Genomic DNA, 20,777 nt, shown 5'->3' on the forward strand with positions numbered 1-20,777 from the left:
ATCACAAACCTAAGCATGGCTCTTCTCTACCTCAAAGACTCCCCATAGTTCAAGTGCTGTGTCCAGCAGCTCAGCATGGCACAGGAAGTCTCTCCCAGTTGGCTCTGACCTTCCTGTCCAGATTCTGCTTTGGACATTCTGGAGCTCAATGTGTACTGCTTCCTTGGTCAGATGCACAGAATTGAGCCCCAGACCCAGAGGGCTCAGAGGTGAGTCCTACCCCACTGCTTCCTTGGAGTCAGAAAATCACAGCCTAGTCTCCTGTGCAGAAAAACAGAAAAAAAATCCTTTGGGCTGGAGCTCAGCTGGAGTGCTTAGCTGGAAGACACTAAACCCTGGGCTAGTCACCAGTGGTACACAAAAACACTTGTGGGGCAACTGCCTATAATCTCAGCATTCAGGGGATAGAAATGTGCATCAGGAGTTCAAGGTCATTCATAGCAACATATCAGATTTGAGGCTGGCATGGACTATGTTGCCTAAAATAAAGCAATAAACAGAAGTTCAAGGCCAACCTGGTTTACATGAGACTCACTATCCAAAATAAAAGAAACTTCCTCTAATATTCAATTCTGTTATATCACAAAGAATTTATGAAATTATATTGATGCAATGAGCAATTTAAAAAGATGTCCATCCATTCATACATAAAACTTTTCACCTTCTAGCATACCTAATGTTTGAGTGGATCTCTGAAAACCCTATTTACATGTATCTAGGCTAAACTATTTTCTCCGGAATGCATCTTTTCCTTCTAAGGAAGATGCCCAAGCACTTACTTTTCAAGACTTAACCACAGGCGCTGGGCGTGTGGCTCAGACATAATTTTGCACCTATGCTGCTATGTGCTAATTGTCCATCACTGCAAACTAATTACCAATTGTTGAAGAGCTTTTCTTCTGCGATTCAGTACTCACCACACTCCCTCACACACATAGTCCAGTTCTCCTCTGAAGCCCTCAACTTGCATCAGCTTATTTCCCATACAGATTTATCTCACTGCCTTTAACTACTTAGTTATGTAGTTTATGTGAGATCCTTTAGGATAGGTTCCTAATGCTGATTCCCTCAATCTGAGCTTGTGTTTGTTCAGCACCAAGAACTAATATCATCACTGACTGTGGAATGAATGCTCAGAATTACAAGTCTCTACCAACTTCAGATCTTGACGTGTACACACATTGTCATTATAAATGAATTTGTCATGTCTCATTGATAAATCAGGGCCACAGCACTGGATAAATTATTTGAGAGGAGCCAGAAAAGGTCCCTAACATTTCAACAAACATTGGAGAAAGCTAACAACATCCTAAAGTGACTGACTCCTAATACGTCATGTTTTTCATGATATCCTAGAATAGAGGCTTGATGGTGTTCTGGAGTTTTCTTTTCTGCCTCAACAGTAGAGTTTCTTCTTCCTTAGAGTTTTAACAATCAGGCTTTTCCCAATCCAATGTTGATTTTCAATCTGGGGTCCAACATCTTGGAGGAGATCAGGGTGACATTGGACTCTGGACGGGAAAAGAGCCTGACCACATCCCACACAGAAGGTGGCAAGGAGGTCTGTCAGCATATCCAGAGGGTCTCCTGAAGCAGAGCACAGAGCAAGGGGTTGCAGCCCAGGGCACCTGCTGCTGTGTGGACATGTTCCCTCTCCTGTTGGCCCCAAAGGGAAGTCCATTATGCGGGAGGAGCCAAGAGTTGGGACCTGGGACTGCGCAGAGAAGTATTTAGCCCAATAGTTCAATCTGTCCCACCTACAGGACTCTCCTTATTGCCTGTGTATAAATAAAGCAGTCCTCCACTAACCAAGAGGGGATTTGCACATGCCCTTCATTGAGCTCCTAAGGACTGGGACAAAGCTCCCGGTGCACTTGTCATAAGGGTCGCCAGGGGGCAGCAGCGGCCAGTAGGCTGCTATGAAAAACTTATGTGCCCAGAATCATGAGAGCAGAGAACCTTCCCAGAGCCATCTCTTGAGAAGAGAACTCTGACTGGGTTGAGCCAGGCACGTCAGAGGGCAGCCGATGACTCATTCAAGTCTCTCCAAAGGGAATTCTGGGATAACTGTCATCCCTGCCGAGTAACGGACATTGGCAGCCTCAGCCAGGACACAGGCAGGATGGGAGGCAATGGACGCTGGCTTGGCGCGATCGCTGAGTGGGTCTCAACAGTGTTGTTCAGCCATGGAATGATCCTGTGCCCATCACAAGGCAGAAGAGGAAGCTGCCTGGAGATTCCCAAGGGAGTTCAAGTCAGATCTTGGTGCCAGGGCTTGACTTAGGTGCCTTTCTCTTCCTTCCTCTCCTAGGTCCCCACTGTTCCCTCCGGTTCCTCCAGTCCCTCCAGGCACTAATGCTTTTGCCTTCTGGTTCAGACAGAATACAGTCTCACGCTCTCCAAGGAGACTTGCTGCTCACTGCTAACAGAATTTGCCCTTTGAAAGCAAGCACGGAAGAGCCAGAGAATGTCCACCAGGAGCAGATTCAAGAACCACAATAGATCAAAGCCAAGCATCAAAATGAAGGCAAAGGTGAGGATGGGAGCAGATGCCTTGCTCCTTTGTGTGTCTGCTTGTTTTGTGCTCCTGGAGTTCAGTGTGGAACTAGGTGTCTGCATTGGCTGGAGGTGGCCAGGGAAAGCCTGGGCTCCTGAATAAGAGGGCAGTGGACAGTGGGCAGTGGGCAGGGGGCAGGGGCAGGGGGCAGGGGCAGGGGCAGGGTAGGGCGAAGCTGGAGTTCATGTCTCAAACATTGACACAATTGGCTGGGAATGAAGTGACCTTTCCCTTAGTCTCTTCGCTGTACATCCCCAGCTCTTAGGTTTCGGGATTCAGTGACCCTTCCCTATCCTGTTATCCTGTGTGCTGGCTTCTGTGCTGGCTAGTCCTGCGTCAACCTGACACACACAGTGAAGTTATCTGAAAAGAGTGAACCTCAGTGGAGAAGAGTCCTCCCTAAGATCCAGCTGTAATGCATTTTCTTAATTAGTGATGGATGGGCGTAACCCAGCCCATTGTAGGTGGTTCCATCTGTGGGCTGGTTCCTGGCTTCTGTCAGTGTACAGACTGAGCAGGCCATGGGAGACAGCCAGTAAGCAACACTCCTTCTTGGCCTCTGTATCTGCTTCTGCTTCCAGTTTCCTATCTTGTTTGAGATCCCTATCCTGACTGTCTTCCTTGATGAACAGCACCATGAATGTGTAAGCCAAATTTCCTCCCTAATTTGTTTTTATGTGGTGGTGCTTCACATCAGCAGTATGAACCCTAACTAAGACAGCCTTGAGGAACCAGATTTGCTCTGCTCATATGCAAACATGGGAGTTGTGTATTTTCATTTAGTGAGGCCAATCCCTGACAAGATACATGCCCAAATCCATCTCATCTTTCCTCGGCCTAAACCTAGAAAGAGAAATAACAGTTCAAAGTGCATGAAGCCAGTGGTCCTGAGAAGCAGATACCTTATGAAGGATCAGCTGGAACACCAGAGCTGGGTTCTCTATAGCCTCCTAGAGCAGTGTGCATTAGTATACTTTCAGGGCACCTGGCCAGCATTTAAATTTGTGATTTTGGAATAACCTGTTCCTTACATTCAAGCTAGCTACTTGATCTGAGGCTAAACAAAAGAAGACAGTCCCTTCATTTGCCGAAGGAGAAACCTGTATCGCTTGGACTTATTAGGTGTGTATCCAATGATTGAAGTCATCTGAGTGAACTCCAAGATGCCTGGGAAGGGAAATGGTTGATTCCATTATAAATCATCATTTTTCACCTTCCAACTTATAGCCCATCAGTCTGGGGATAGGGTTCTTTCTTGCTGTATCTCATTTCTCTGATAACAACTGCATTTACCTCACAATTCCTCTGACAGGAATTTACTGTGAAAAAATAACTCAAGAACTCAGATTTTATCTCTTTGCCTGTCTGATGTGTTAAGTGCAATAGGTTTGAAACACTTTAAAAGATAATTTGATAATGCAAATTATCAAATTAGGTACAAGACTTGGACTCATCAAGAAATGATAATGGAGTATTTTCTCTGTATTTGCCAAATGCTAATGGGGTAGATATTGTTGATGTACTTATTGCCTGTATATATTGTATATATAGATTCTATTAGTTATAGCTTTTAACTTTTAGAAGAAAAGGGAGATATATTGTGATATCTTGCTTGTACAAATAAAGCCTGTCTGAAAGTCAGAGAATGGAGCTTGCCATTAGCTAACCATAGATGTTTGGAGGTCTGTAGAGATAGGCAGGAAGTAAGGTAGCTGGACAAAATAGGCCCTTGGTTGGATCTTCTAGAACCTGAGTTACAGATGGGGCCAGGTAGGTACAGGGAAACGAACTCAGCTCTTTCATGAGATTAAGTCATTCTCTTAACCACTGGGCCATCTGTCGACCCCCCTAAAGTCATCATATGATAGACTTTATTCTGGGTCATCATTTTTTTCATTCACATGCACGGTATTAACTTGAAAAGTGATCTTTCTGAGATCAGGGGGGTAATGTTTTCTTGTCACTTTGTTTTAGATTTCTTTCATTTCAGTTTAATAATGCATGATGGGCAATAAAAACATAGACCCCCATCCCTGAGTTTACCTGGGGTTACAACTTTCTTAAGATGTCAATAAAGTCACAATTTTAGTTCCATTGTTTTTGAGAAAGGATCTCACTCTGCAGCCTAGGCTGGCCTTGAACTTTCTCTGTACCATACATGGCTTGGGACCTGGTTATTCATGGTATAACATGTACAATCACACCCAACTAATTTCACAGTCTATAACTTTTTTCATTTTAAAAATTAGTTTAGAAATGAGGATTTTACTTATTGACTATTTGCTTTTGATTGACTTGAGAACAATTTCATTTGAGACATCAATGTTTCTTTGTATCCCCATCCACTAGTACAGGGCTTTATGAAACATTGATTGAGTGAATAGAGTGGAGTATAAGACAAAACTTATTTTAGTTCAAATTCACATGGTGATCATTCAGAATTAGCTAGAGTCACTCACCAAGTATTACCACAGCGTTAAGTAGAATTAATATTGTTTACTAATTCTTTAGAAAGTTTGGGCTGGGAATAGTGTCAGTGTCTTAACAGTGAGTACTGTCTGAATAAATTTCAGTGTAATGAGAGTTGTGGACTCACTGTTATATGTGAAGTATTATGTAGTCATTGTCCATGGTATTTGAATAGTATTTATTACAGGATGACTTTTAATAATTGAAAGGAAAGGTCTATAACAGATTGTTAACTTCATAGCCAGAACTAACATTATTGCTTGCTCAGCCAGTGTGTGGTGAAGTGTTTGTCAGGCATGGCCAACAACGTAGGTTCTACCTCAAGCACTGGAAAAAAACAAGCATATATTCTTCTCTCCTTTATTCTGTACTTAATCCTATGACGTCAATTCATTACTGCACATAACATCCTCTGATATATAGTATCCCATTGAATGAAACTACCAGAAGCTACTTTGTCTTTTCTTATTAAATTTAAGCTACCTTTACTTTCGTTGTCCCAAATAACAATATCACACCAAATGCTGAAAGTGTCTTTTAAATTATGATGCTTAAATTCTTACCAGTGAGTAATGAATACACCAAACAGATTAAGAAAAACACATAGAGTTGACTAGTATACTAGTTAAGGCATAGACTATACTGTTATAAGAAAGAAAAAGAAAACCGAATGAGATGTTTATACCTTATATCTCAGTACTTAGGAGGCAGAGGCAGAGGCAGATAGAATTCTGTGAGTGTGAGGCCAGTCTGTTCTACATGTAATGTTCAAGAACAGCCAGTTGTGCATGAAAGACACTGTATCAAAGAACAAAAACAAAAAAACCACAAACATTCACAAAAATAAATAACAATATGAATATTAATAGTAGTAGTGATAACAATAATAAAATTGAGGTGAAATATACATGTTTCTATTATCACTTATTTTGTGATACTCCCGCTGGATCTAAAGAGAGTCTAGAAGTCACATAGTATTCCATGCTGCTCTAGAACTCACAGCAATCTTCCTCACTTGGCCAGGGCAGTGTTGAGATTAGAATTGTGCTATCACCATTCCTCCTTAGAACTCTCTTCCTTTCCCATCTAACTGTGTAGTTGTGTAGTCCAGGTCCCTAGGATCTGTTTGCTCCATAAATTATTCAACTTCTTCCTCTTTGTCATATGAACAGAGCCTAGAGGAGTCAACATGGCTGTCTGTCTGAAACAGTCTTGATTTTGTTCTTTTTCTGGCCTGTGGCAAGGGAAAAATCAGATTCAAGATATTGAAATCCAAGTGATGTAAGAAAATGTTGGGTCACATGGTGATGCCCTGCTGACAAGGAGGGTGGGAAATGTAGGCACCTCTCATATCCTGACATCCTCATAGCTAGGCATAGCCCAGTGATGTCTAAGGAGAAAGTCATGTGTGTAACTGCTACTCCCAGAAATGCTTCTGGAGAAGCAGTCTTCTGAGTGAAGTGGTATTTTGTCTTAACATGTATGACTCAGATTGCTAATGAGAGAAAATTTTTCACATGTACACAATAATTTTTTTGTAGCTAAACTACTTATTGATGTCTTCACCTCTCAGTGATGTGTGAGTTTTCACTTTTGGGCATTCTTCATTCATATTAGTCTGTTTCTTATATAACAGACATAATTCCTCTCAGTTTATACCTTGTGTTTTGACTTTTGAAAATAGCATTGTTTGGTAAACTGAATTTATTTTAATTTGCTCAAGTGTATCAGTTACTTCTATTTAACTCTTTGTTGTTGAGGCTGTGTTTTACTATGTAATACTTGGTGCTCTGGAACTTGCTCTGTAGATCAATTTGACTTCAACATTGCGGCAATCCTCCTGCCTTTGCTTCTCCAGTACTTCCACAGAACACAGGCCTGTTATGGAATGCATACTCCAGTTACTTAATGCTGAGTGTGTATTAGCTGAGATGCTCTAGAGTCACATTACAATTGTGATGGATCCCTGTCTCTATATATCAGGATTTACTGGAATGACTTACAGGCTGCAGACCAACAATGATTAGTTAGGAATGGAAAGTCCATGGATACAGTAGGTGCTCAATACCACGAGGCTGGGTGTCTCATCTGAAATGGATGTGCTGACAAGGCCAGAGCAGGCAGACACAGAAGGAACCTTCTATGGAACAATCTTTCTCTACACTATGAACATGTATTACTGTCAATGGTTAATAAAAATCTAACAGGCCAGTAGCTTGTCAGGAGGTATAAGTGGGACAGCCTGACAGAGAGGACTCTGGGAAGAAGGAGGGCAGAGTCATAGTGGTACAAGCCAGCCACCCAGCAAGCAGGATGTTTAAAATATAAGGTAATATCCCACAAGTCACCTGGAAAAGCATAAATAGAAATATGGGTTAATTTAAGAGTTTGCTAGAAATGAGCCTGAGCAATTGGCCAAGTATTTATAATTCATATTCAGCCTCTGAGTTGTTTCTTTGGAACTGGGCAGTTGGGACAGGAAATGTCTGTTTACAGGAAACCAGCATTCTTCTATTATCCTTATATAGGCTTCTAGTAAAAGGTTTATGAAACAGATTAAAGGTGTGCCTTTCAGTCTCAAGGCCTGTATTACAGGCATATGCATTCCAGCCTCAAAATCCAGATCAAAGGCATGTTGTCTTCTTTTCTCAAGACATTCATCACTCCATCCTCAATTATAGCTCATTCCAGATATAGTCAAGGTGACAACTGAGAGTAACCCTCACAGTATTGGAGCAATCATCCACTACTCTGAAGTCACAGAGATAGGTACCTTTATCATTGTTTTCCCAAAGGCTCTTGACTTCTTCTTTGGATATGGGACGGTTCTGCTGTTGTTGAGACAGGGTCTCTCTAACTAGCTGCGACTATTCTGGAATTCACTATGTTGACCAGGCTAGTCTCAAACTCACAAGGCTCCACCACTTCTGCCTTGCAATTGCTGGCATTAAAGGCATGAGCCATTACATCAGAGATTTATTTTTTGACATTGTGGACATAGGATACATTTTTAAAATGTTCTTTTCTTCATTTCCTTGGTAGGCTTTTCTTTGGAGGAATCGCTCTTTTCCTATTTTATAAATTATATGTATGTGTGTCTGTGTGGGGGTATACACATGAGGGATGGTTTATGAAGTGTTCAGAAAGTTCCTGAATGCTCTGATACTAAAGTTACTGGTGGGTGTGGGCTGCCTGATATTGGGTGCTGGGAACTGAACTCAGGTCAGTGTGCACTGGTAAACATTGGGCAGTTTCTGTTGCCACTCCCCCCACCACTTTTAAAGCTGTTATACTAGTTTTTTATTTTATTCAGTTTCATGAAATGCATGTTTATTTCTGGCCCCCCTTATGTTTCACTTGTTAATGTATTCTTGTACCACTACAACACTGATTATTATACTTTCATTTTTCTTTTGAAATACGTTCTCTTGTAACTGAGGTTACCCTGGAACTTTGACCATGTAGCCTGAGATAACTGAGCTCCTGATACATTTCCCCACCTCCTTGGTGCTGGGATCCCATGCATGCACCACTATGCCTTAGTTGTAATAACTCTACATTCATTAGGTAAAATTTTCCCCCACTGTCCTCTTTCCAAAGTCTCTTGGGGATCTCAGTTCTTTCTCTTCCTAATGCATTTAATTACTGCTTTCTCATGACACTTCACATAAAACTAGTATCTGTGTTCATGCTAGGCATGACCACAACCAATGTGTTACAGTTCCCAGATCAGAATGCCTACCAGAGTCTATTCCCTCTCATTAAAAGTCATTGGCCTTTTGGCCCTCCTGGTCTCCAGAGCTAATTCCAGGACAGCCTCCAAAACAATACAGAGAAACCCCGACTCGAAAAAACAAACTAACAAAAAAAGTCATTGGCCTTTTGACTAAGACAGAAGGCAGTGTAGTCAACTAAGGGGCAGTTTGCATTTGTGTGGTTGTAGTTCTTCCTCTCCATGGTATGAATGTCACCATGATGGTAATTATTTAAATTATCTCACTATAAAGTTTAAAATTTCATATGTTTCTGTTCAAATGATTTCATGACCCACTCTTTCTCACTAATGTTCATCTGATTTCTTTGAAGATTTTTTGTGCTTTTTAAAAAGGAGATTTGTAGTCTCACCATATGAGGTACACAGCTGGTATTTCAGTAGTTTGGAGGCTAAATCAGGCCTTTATGAGCCTGAAGCCATCCTGGGCCACATTTCAAGACCACCCATACCAAGTAGAAAAAGAAAAGAAAGGGAGTCGACTCTTGCTTATAGATGATTTGAGTTTCCACTCTGTCAGTATTATCATTTTGCTGAGGGTCATACAATTATATCCCAAGTCCCATGATATGGTTACTTTGGATTCAAGTAATCTTTCCTTCCCAAGTACAGGGAAAGGCCTTCTGACTGAGAGAATATGCAGAATATGCCTTCCCAGGAGGAATTGGGATGGAATCCCGTTAGCTAGGCAAGACTGGCTTTGTAACAGATGCTGAAAGGCTGTCCTCTTGGGCACCCACCCAGACTTTTCATGTGAGCTACTGATGACTTCCTAAGAAGTTTATCTATATTAAAAAACAGTATTTGTTCACCTCTGTGTTCCTCTGCTCATCTGTCTCATAGCTTCTGGTTACCTTCTACATTTCCAATCTTTATTCCAATCTGTTGCTGTGCATGGCTTTGTTTATACAATGTGCCTTGGAAGCACAGAATTTGTATATCATTCCCATGCTGTTTATTTTTCTTGGACACATTAATATGTTCTGTTAGGGTTTCATGCATGCTAAGCGAACAATATGCCAACTAAACTATATCCCTAGACTGCATCATAAACCTTAAAAATGTTTCATCGTCAATGCATAGTGGCCTATATTTATATTACAGGAGAATATGGTATTATAAAAATGTATTTAAAATACACTAAAATTGAACATATTCTTACAATATAGCCTTTTGAAACTGAAGAAACAGAAAGTGTGAACAATCCTATTACAATTGTATTAATCTTTATGTCGCTATAATGAAATGCCTCAGGCTGGGTATTTTTATGAAGAAGATAAATTTATTGATCTCACAGTTCTGAAGGCTAAAGCATTAGTACCTTTACTGAGAAACTCATGAGGAAGGCATCACTCTAGGGAGCAGATGTCAGATAGGAAGTCAGAAAGATAAGATGATTTGCTTCTTGTCATAACTGTTTCTCAGACACTAACTCAAAGTAGGTCTCACAGAGGTGTCTCCAATGATCTTCCATTAGATATCAGTTCTACCAAGTCCACACACAGCCATACTGGGATTCACCCTTGCATGGTGCATGTAAAATATACAGCTCACATGATTTCCCTTGCAAGGCTTGGTAGAGAATGCTCATTGCTTAGAATTGACCGTCCCTTCTGTTTCCTCTTCAGCATTATAGACAGGATTACCTTACTGATGATGTGGTATGGAAAGTGGTTTGCTTGCAAATGTCCTTTGGAATGACAGTTTTCATAGAGTAGTGTTAGTTAATGAATGCCTTCACATTGTTAGTGCATTTTCCCTGAGCATCTGCTGCAATTGCTCTTTTCATGGTCATGAGTACTTCCAAACATGTACCCAGTCTTCTGTATTTGAAAGATTTCTAGACTGGCTTTCTTGAGAGCCTTTGTTATACACATCTGTCTGTGTTCTTTAAATATATAGTCCATAAATTCTATATTTAAGCCAGAAGCATATTTTAGTTTTGGTTGGGCATCTCCTTTATGCTGAAGTTCCTTTGGCTCAGATAATGAAGGAATGTACAAAGAATGTTTTGAGCTGTTTGGCACACTATTTTTGTTGATTTCTCTATTGCCCTACATATTTTGGATGTCTTTAGCAATTTCTAAAGAATGCATTCCATGTTCAGATAAGGTAGAACTTTCTACAAGAAGGAAATTTCACAAGGTTTATACCTGTTTCTAGAGGACAATAGCTCAGACTAAAACCTCAGGAACAAGATTTCTAGAATGGGAATCCTGGCCCAGTCTCTCTTCAGCAGTTTAAGCTTGTGTACCTTCCCTATTCTGATCTCAAATCATGAAGAGAATACCTACTCTAGAGTATTGTTGAGAAAATAGATTGTTAATAGCCAAACTGGCTAACTGTATAAAATATTGACTGTCTCGCCAAGCTAATGAACTATGATCCTGGAAGCAAGGTAACAGTTTTAAGTTTACATAAGTCTATGTGTCAGAGGAATATGCTGAGGGGACTACGTTTCTCCTGCATCCTAGATGGGATCCTGGGGTAGGAATAAACTGAAGGACAGACATACAGAAATGGAAAAAAATTTGATGTCTGTGCTCAAATGTCCCATATGTATAACATTTTTATCCTCTGGTTTCTTTCTCTTTTTATTTCTTCTTGTTTCCTCCCCTTCATCTCTCATCCCAAACCTCCTCTCTTTCCTTGTTACTGTTTACTTGTCTGACATGAGCCCATCTATTGAAAAGTTTAGAAGGCCAGTCTCTAAAATTTTCACTCACAATTCAAAGAAAAGATCCAAGATAAGCAAAGGAGCTAAAAATCTACGGGAAAGAGAATCTACATACAACATGATCCATGTCTATCCTTGTCTCTTTATAGTTCTCCATCCCACAACAAATGTTTCCAGGTTATATATGCTTACAACCAACAATTTCAGCCCTAGTGGTGTCCAGGACTAGAATTCTTATGCACAATAAAAGGCAGATAATATTCTTCACATGGGGGAATTCCTAATTGTCAACACAAAGGTAGGATTGTCTAGTGAGCTTCCAATAAACTGCTTAAGAGAGAAGAAGGTTAGCGAAGAGATTAAATAATCAAATTTCTATAAAGGCACACTAGTGTGCTACACTATATTTTTAGGTGGTTAGATAAAGAGCTAAAAGTTTATATATAGTCAAAATCTTGAGTAAGGCAAAGATTGTCTTTTTATTCAGCAGGCTCCTTTTCTCCCAGCATTGGGAGACATTGTAAAAACGTCCTCACTTTTGGTTAAATTCATATATTAATATTGATAGAATCTTATTTTTAAATTTGTGTTTTATATTCTCAATATTTAAAACACTTAACAGTCTTTTAAAAACAATAACAAACACTTCCTGCAGAAAATAAAGGGTGTACTAAAATTAATTCTCAATTAAAGAAACTGTGAGCAATGGTGTAGAAGGTCTTATTTCTGAGATATATTATTTGATCCTGAAAATAACTTGAAATTCATAGTTCCTCAACCATGAAGTTTAGCATACTGTGAACAATATTTAACCCCTCCATGAACATGGGACAGTGAGTCACCACAACAGAGGGAACATGGTTTTGGATGTGGACGGATCAGAATTTTAGTTGTAAGATAAAGTGTTCATATGCATATCAGACTGTCTCCACAGTAGTGACACTCTTACCTTCTCCCCAGAGAGCTGGGAACAGATGTGTTCAACACTACATGTAAGCCACAGGGTGTAGATTTGTTATGGCTCATTTGTTGTGACATATTGTCATAGTGCTCAGAGGTACAGGAGAGAGGAAGCAGCTGTCTAACAAGGGATACCCATCTTAGCTTTCATCTGGATGCTTTTATATGCCATGTATATGCATAGATAATGGATATGACCTGTTCCCTGTGTTTTTTATCTTCTCCAATCATGTAAAAACTCATTTTTCTATGTGGTGTCATGCTACTTTTGTACTTCAATGACTAATATGCATACATATGTATTATTAATAAGTGATATTAATTGGTTTCTCTGTTGCTGGGGTGATACACTGACAAAATACACTTGGAGGACCACAGTTTTTATTTGGCTTACAGGTGATATTTCATCATCCAGTGAAGCAACTGAGGAACCTGAAGGCAGAAGTTGAACCAGAGACTGTGAAGCACGCTGCATGTTGTCTTGCTCCACCACTGAGTAGAGCACCATTTCAATTAACACAGTTACATCCTTCATCTTATCTTCCCTATAACTGTTCTGATTCACTCATGTGCTATCTAAGGCTATGTCTGGGTTCTTGGACTTACTGCAACTGGGGTCTCTGTTGATGCTCAAGAACCATGTTGTCACTAAGGCCATGTGGATGCCTGGGATTTGGTCTACTACCTGAGGTCATTTTGGTGTCATATGGCCATGCCACTGTTGGGGCCATGTTGATTTGAGTGGCCAGTGCTGCTACTGGAGGACATGATTTCCATGCCTGAGCTGCTCTCAAGGGGTCATAATTGGATCCATTGACCTGCAGTAACCAGGATCTTAGTTGATATCTGTGGTTCCTGTCTCTGCCAAACTCAGTGAGGATGCCTGGATTCTGGACAGCCACCAGGGGCCTAGTTCACCACAAATTCTAAGTATCCTTCCTCCATTAGAAAGGGGTGGTTCATCACATCAAGTTCATCCTATTGGGTCATGCCTGTTCTTAATGAACCTTTCGCCTCCACCTTCTGTCACATAGGAGTTTCAGTGGAACTTTCATGCTCATCTCAAAAATATCATGTATTTTCTCTGCTTATGAATCCAGGTAGACAAAGCTCATTTCGTCCTCAGTTTTTGTCTGAGAATCAATTACAAGCATGCTCCTTTGCACATCTAGATGAGCTGGCACCATAAAAAGTTCCTTTGCAAAGAGGTTCACTCCCTGGGTCCATCTTTTGACTGACTTCATCCTCAGACTTTGATTTTGCAGAAGAAGGTACTAAATGCCTGAAGTTGGGGATATCCTTGTTTTTTGCTCCTTTGAGCATGAGGTGATTCATGTAAATTTGATGGCTTCACTTTTCGCCACTGGGTGTCTTTTCGTGTCCACAAGAAGACTCCTTCTGTAATTCACATGTTGAATGCATAACTTAAAATCTCATCTATGGCCCTAGGCCTTAATTTCTCATATTCTCTTTTGCATTTGCAGTGACAGTAGGGCTCTGGCGTTTTCCTCTGCCCATCTCTTGGTCAAGAATGTCTTTTCCTTGCCTACATGTATTGGTTTTGAGATGTTGTAGTTCAGGATTCCATTGCTGACACTGTCTATGCAGACCGGGCAAAAGGTTCCTCTCAAAAATTCAGGTTGGGTGTTAGGTTCCCTTTTGATCATTTTCTAGGATCATTCTGATGTTCTTCTATGTATCCAAGTTTTTATCTTCTGTACCTCTCTTTTCCCTTTTGACTCATTAGTTATGTTCCCTTGTAAACAGTACAGGCAGATTGTTTTAACTGAAATTGAACCTGCCACAGTCTTTGGTCTTCTTATAGGTATCTACAGGACTTATATGAGGTCTTTGAGCTTTAGAGTCTACATGGTCACCAGTTAGAAATTGTGTCAGCATTCTTAGTTACTTCTCCTTTTGGTGTTTTTGAACACATTTCCCTGTGTTAGGACCATTGATACCATGCATAAATGTCACCTTATTATATCCTCTTCCTGAGAGTCTTTGACACTCTCTTGAAGCTCTAGCTGTAATCCACATTCTTCCTGGGGTTCCAGGTATGTTTCTTCATACCCAATCTCTGTTTCATCCTGTTTCTGTTTCAACCTCTTCCAAAGCTTGGTTGTCTTATGAGACTACAAATAGTTGGCTTGCTCTTCCTGGAGTTTTTTCTTTTGACATTTTCCTGCAATGTCAGGGCTCTTGATTGCATGCTGATGGTGAGGCAACTATGTAGAGTGACAATGACAATTGGATTGCTCTGCTTTGGTGTCCACTGTCTGCTGTGGTGTAGCTTTCTGATTTCCAAGTCAATGTGGCAATCAGGAGGACTCTTGGTGGGTGCTCTTGTGTTGTTTTCCTCTTGATGGTTGAAGTATTATTTAATCCCCAAACGTATGTTTCATTCATACTGGACATGTTGGTTCCAGGTCAGGAACAACTGGGTAAAGAGCTCAGAGTTCCTCTTTATCTGTGGAGTTTGCTTCTGTTTCTTTTCAACATCAGCCACTACTTTTCTTTTGGTGAATCTACCAAGTTAACCTTGTCTGTAAAGTGAAAAAAGAACAGAGCCAGTCTAGAAAACTGCATGCAGTTCACACACTGGGTTTTGTTTTGGGGAGAAGTGAGACTCCAGGGCCACTGTAGATTCTAAAATTGTGAAATCACACTGAACTTTGGAGCCAGTGTTCTGAGGACACCAGATGCTGGCATTCCAGAAATGATATGGGGCCATTCCACTGTGTTCCTTGACTGTTGCCTTGGCCATCTCTTCCAGGTTTCATAGCTAGTTTTGATGCAGTTTCATAGTTCATGATAGCATTTTATGGTGAGTTGTTGCCCTGTACACTATTATCCAGGTCTAGGGTCTTAAAGTTTTGGTTTTTTTTTTACATCCCTGGAGTTCCTGTTGGTCTGGGCTTGTCTCAAAGGCCAAAAGAAAGGACAAAAACAAAAAAAAAACCAAAGTCAATCAGAACTCAAGCATCAGAATTAGCACTCATTCTCCAGGAAGGGAGAAAATATTGGCAAGAGCAGTGGATACACTTCATTTTATTATTCTGAAATATAATTTAGGAATGAGTTATGTATCCTTGCAAGGATTTACACTCATGCCCCTTTCTTTCTCCTGAACATAGGATTTTACAAAGAGATACATTTCTTCTTTCTTCCTTTCCTCTTGTGGTTGTCTTTTCTTGAAAATAGATCCTACTCTTGTGGTCTTATAATATTTTATTACCTCAGCTGTTCCTACAAGGCAATGGGTCCACAGATAAACAGTTTAACTGCCAATTTGTGCTTTGGTGTTAAACACTTGCTTGCTAGGATGACTGTGTCCTCAGCTGGACATCCGTTACAAAGTCAACCTTTGCCCATACCAAGAAAGCATAAAAGATAATATGCCTCACCAAAATTATGTCTTTGTGGATTTTTCCATTTTTTAAATAATCTGCTTTTACTTTATGTGTGTTAGTGTCTAGTCTGCATGTGTATCTGTGTGAGGTTGGAAAATACCTTGGAGCTGTAATTTCAGGCAGATGTGAGCTGCCACATGGGTGCAAAGAATTGAACCTGGATCCAGTGGAAGACGAGACAGTGATCTTCACTGCTGTGTCATCTCTCCAGCTCAGTTTTTACCTTTATACTCCTTGGGGTAAGAATACCCTGGGCCTTACCTAGCATATTCTCTCTGGTTTGGTCCTAGCCATTCTCATTTTAATAAAAGGCCTCTAATGAACACAAATTGAAATTTGAGTCACACTAGTGAACCTCTGAATGACCTCAGAACTTCAGCATTTGGAGGCACCAGTGAGATCTGGGCAGTCAGAGAGTTGCCGCCAGTCTTCTTCTGACTGGCCTTGGTTCTCTGGAGACTCTCAGCCAAGGGCCTGATGAAATGGAACAGCCCAGGTTGGGGGATTGGTGGGCAAGTACCCAATACCTAACCTTCATAGATGAGTGAATATTCAGGTCTTAACGACTTACAGTCTGGAACAAAACATAGATCAGAGAGTCCACTGCTTGTGGATGCTGCAGGTGAATTCCTGGTCTGCAGCCCTAGAAAAGTGAGAGGCCAAGTATTTGCATGATTCAACAGCAAGTTTTCAAATGCGAAATTTGTAAAAGGAGGCATCTGAAAGCCTCTGGAATTCTGGGTAATGATCCTGTCTGTGCTAGTGTGCAGTCCTGATACTGGTAGGAAAGCTGGAAGCAGCATTATTTCTGGACTCATAGGGACCCAGAGGACTCTGGGACTCTTGGTTGGGTCTGGGTGATCAATTCTGGGAGAAGGAATGGCCTCCATTTGTAGTACCTTGTCTGTCTTTCCTGTGTTCCTCTGCTTTTCTTAGTGTTACTTATTATTTTTGAAAAAAATCAGAAGTGATGTGTCATAAGTTTTCATACAGGAGACCCCTCTGACCCTGGTGAATCCCTACTTTAAGGAGTTCTAGAGAAATACTCAGAAGTATGGAAACAGGTCTATGTTAGAAAAACAATTACCTTTTATTCCTTTGATTGGCCTTCTTTCCATGTCTTCTTTTCATGTGTCTATCCAGCTGCAGGGCTGTTCATTCTTTCTCTTATTTACAGGTCACAACCTATGGATTATAGTTAACTAGGGCATTTGGTTGAACTGCCCTACATTCTGACCTGAATGTTCATGTTAAAGGATTCCCCATCCATGATAAGGAAGTGGCAGTCAATTCTCCCCTAATGCTAACCCTTAATTTCAGAAGAAATACGTGAAATCAAAGGATAGGACAAAGTCTATTCCACAGTCTTGTCAGTCTCCCCAGAAGAAGAGGAAATGCTGCCACCTTATAAATTTGGAATATTGGCCACATAGAAACCATCCAGTTGAGACACTCCCTGGCCCTTCTCACTTTCCCCAGTCACTTGTGAAGTAACCTTATTCCCCCAGGGCACCGATATGATGGAGAGGGACAATCCAGAGGAACAGGGGTGATATAAGAGAAATCAACAGTCATTGTTGAAACATTTTCCTTTCTCTAATAGTGATCTACATAGTTGGAAATCTTCAAAACCTCCCGCTCACAGTGAAACCCCCAAAGCTTACATTCTCTATAGGAAATGATCTTTTATAAAAGCATGTCAACATGGGCATAGTATCCGCAGATAATTCAAAACCAAGGAGAGGAAAATAACTCAACAGCAAGCCTAGGAAGTGGTCATTGAAATGACAGGAAATCAACAACTGGCCCTGTGGTTATCCAAGAAGTTTTCCTCAAACAGCTGGGATGGGACCTGAGTTCTGGTAATGGTAGGTAGTCTTTCAACCATGGTCACCAGGCTCTGTTAGGGGGGTGTCTCTAGGCAACACCCAGATAGCTCACAAATTTATCTAAGGTAAGCCAGAGTTCAGATGAGTCCCATTTGCTTTTCTGGAGTGCCTCCTAGAGATCTTTCAGAGTTACACCCCAAATGACCTGAAGCCACAGGAAATCAGAGGTCTATTAATATGGCTTTTGTTTCCCAGTCAGTGCCAGATAGATGGTAGGCAGTAAATTTAGAAACCAAAGGTTTTCAAGAAAGGTTTTGTCAGAGTTAGTTAAAATTCTTTCCTGAGTATACTACGGAGGGCAGACAGACTAGGAAACTAGCTATGGTGTTGTTGGTCACCTACCAACCACAGGATACAGGCATGCTTTGAGGAAATGCAAGGGAAAGGCAAAAAATGATGGTAGCAGACATAAAGAAAGAGAACACTTTTGTGGAAAAAGTAATGTGTTGGGCCTAAGAAAGGCTTGGATGTGAGGCCTAGTGTAAGCTCCTGAGCCTGGCTAGAGTTTAGCGACCTGTCTCTAACCTGTAACCTCCACATGGGGGTGACTTAGCCAGATCTGATGCAAGATTGACCCTGCCTAGCTACCTGCCTGCTTGATGGAATACTCTTGGCTCTTAACTCCTCAGGTCACCTTACCCTATCCCAAGATTCCCATCCCCTACCTCAGTCCTATATAAGTTCCTGCGTGTTGGAATAAATCGAGATCCTGCTTTGACAGACTCCCGACTCGGTGTGTTTTTTCTCCCTGGTAACTAATGGGGGGAGGGTCTGAGTCGTGGACACTCAACCATCCTGCTCAGCCCTGGGAGAAGACAGGCAGGACAGGTCCTTCCCCCGCTCTACCTGTCTATCTGCAGGGAGGACCCTGCAGAGATGGTGCCCTGTGTGAGCAATGGAAGAACGCTTCGGGTGAGTGTACCCCATAAATTATGGGGCAGTCTTTGTCCCAATCTAACTCTACCCTAGAATTTTTTACGGGTCCTACTTAAAAGTAGAGGCCTTAATCTTTCTGATAACCAGGCTCTCCATGCCTGGAGCTGTTTGCTCCCTGGCTGCCAGAGAGTAACCTTTTTGACTGGGATTCTTGGGATATGGTATTAGAAGAGCTCAGGTGGAAAAAGGGAGAGATTCCCCCACTGGGGACCCTCCCAACAGTGTCTGCCTTAAAGGGTTGCTTCCCCCTCAACAGAGTTGCTTCCTCCCAGGATCCCCTAGGGAGAGAGTGAGGCACCAATCCAGGAAGGGACAAAAGGAGATAAAGAAACTCAGGAAAAACCAAAGCCAAATTCTAGTCCTTCACACCACCTTGAGCCTCTTTATCCATCCGTAGACCTCTTTTGAAAGTGCTCTTTGGGAAAGTGCTCTTTGGCAGTCTAAGGTCACTCTGCTTCCAGGTCCCCCTATTAATCATTTCCAGAACCCCCATGCACCACCGCCTTATGCCAGAGAGGATGCTTCTGGGGGAGAAATGACCCATCTTTTTCCTGTCAATGTTAACCCCGGTGGTAACTGCCTGGCTGCCTGCTACTCCTGGGAAGCACATGATTTAAAGAAGCTCAAAGAGGCCATCTCAGAGGATGGACCTAATTCCCCTGGGCAGAGACTATCCTCCAGGGCTTAGCCCAAACTCAGGATTGGAAGTACCTTGCTAGGACAGTGCTTCTCTGATCCATGTTTCTGAAGTGGAGCACATTTTTTCAGGATAAATGTCGAATCCAGGCAGACTGAAATCAGAAAGCCCACCCTGTGGTCCTAATTAATTTTGACATGCTTTGGGGCACCACTGACCAGTTCTCTACCGGTCTTCAACAGGCCTCTGGAACTCCCTGGGTTTTGTTTTTTAAAGCAAAAAAAAAAAGTCAGATGGCTCTTGGAGGCTTTTACTTGACTTGAGGAAAATGAATGAGAGAATGATACCTTTTGGGACCCCACAAAGGGGACTCCCCTGGATTCCAGCCATTCCCAATACCCATTATTTAACTATTATTGATATTAAGGATTGTTTTTTTTCTATCCCATTACATCTGGATGATGTAGAAAAATTTGCCTTTTCCAGACCTTCAACAAATTTTTGCGTGCCAGATTTAAGATTTGAATGGAGCGTCCTACCCCAGGGCATGGCCAATAGCCCTCCAATTTGTCAGTATTATATGTTACATATTTTTCTTCCTTGATTGGATGTTGGTCATCCTAATACATTATTCTATATTTATATGGATGATATTATTTTGGATTGTTCCAACCCATCTGACCTCCAAGATCTTACTGCCAAATGTCTTGCCATATTAGAGGCCAATGATTTTAAGGTGGCTCCTGAAAAGATTCAGACTAGTCCTCCTTTTAAGATTTGGGTTCCATGTTATTTCTGGATACTGTCTCTACTGTTAAACCCCAACTTCACATTCAGGAGTCTTATACCTTGCTCCAGCTCCAAAAGATATTGGGGGAAATTAATTGGCTGGGGTCCTGGATTTCTATAACTACTGAGGAATTGGCTCCTTTGTTTGACCTCCTAAAATGTCATGATCTCTCCTCACAGATAATTCTATCTGCTGATCATTTACAGATTTTAAGTGAAGTTCAACAGGCCATAGACACAGCAACCTTAAGGAGGTATGATCCTCTTTTGCCCCTCACCCTTTACATTTTTCCTGGGGAAACATTATGTACTGCCTTGTCAGCACAAGAGGGTGAGCCCATACATTGGATTCACCTCCCAGATTGGTGTTGCCCCCAGAGTCTATTCAGTAACCAATCAGATTGCTGATTGCTTGGTAAGGGCAGGGATACCTCTGTCCAACTGTTTGGCACAGAACTTCATCTTATTGTAACTCCCTTTAAGACAACAGATTTCACCTGGCTCCAGAGAAACAATAGCAGGATTGCTATGGTTCTTGAGGGGTTTCTGGGTAAAGTTGATTGTCATTATGGTCCTCACAAATGGATGAGCTCCTTCTCTAGGTTAGAGCTGAGACCCCCCTGATTTTTTTTTACCTCAACACAACCTTGGCTTTCTTACCGTGTTTACTGATGGGGG

At 41.4% G+C, this 20,777-nt stretch overlaps 1 long non-coding RNA gene across 1 annotated transcript; it reads left to right on the forward strand.

Moving 5' to 3' along the window:
* Positions 1-1,382: 1,382 nt before the first annotated feature.
* LOC121135936 lies at positions 1,383-18,460 on the forward strand. The gene is made up of 3 exons (XR_005873052.1): positions 1,383-2,284; positions 2,378-2,533; positions 12,832-18,460. It is a non-coding gene; the product is annotated as an uncharacterized LOC121135936 (long non-coding RNA).
* The last annotated feature ends 2,317 nt before the right edge of the window (positions 18,461-20,777 follow it).

This window comes from Mesocricetus auratus, unplaced genomic scaffold (assembly GCF_017639785.1).
Source record: "Mesocricetus auratus isolate SY011 unplaced genomic scaffold, BCM_Maur_2.0 Super-Scaffold_100045, whole genome shotgun sequence".
Taxonomy (NCBI): domain Eukaryota; kingdom Metazoa; phylum Chordata; class Mammalia; order Rodentia; family Cricetidae; genus Mesocricetus; species Mesocricetus auratus.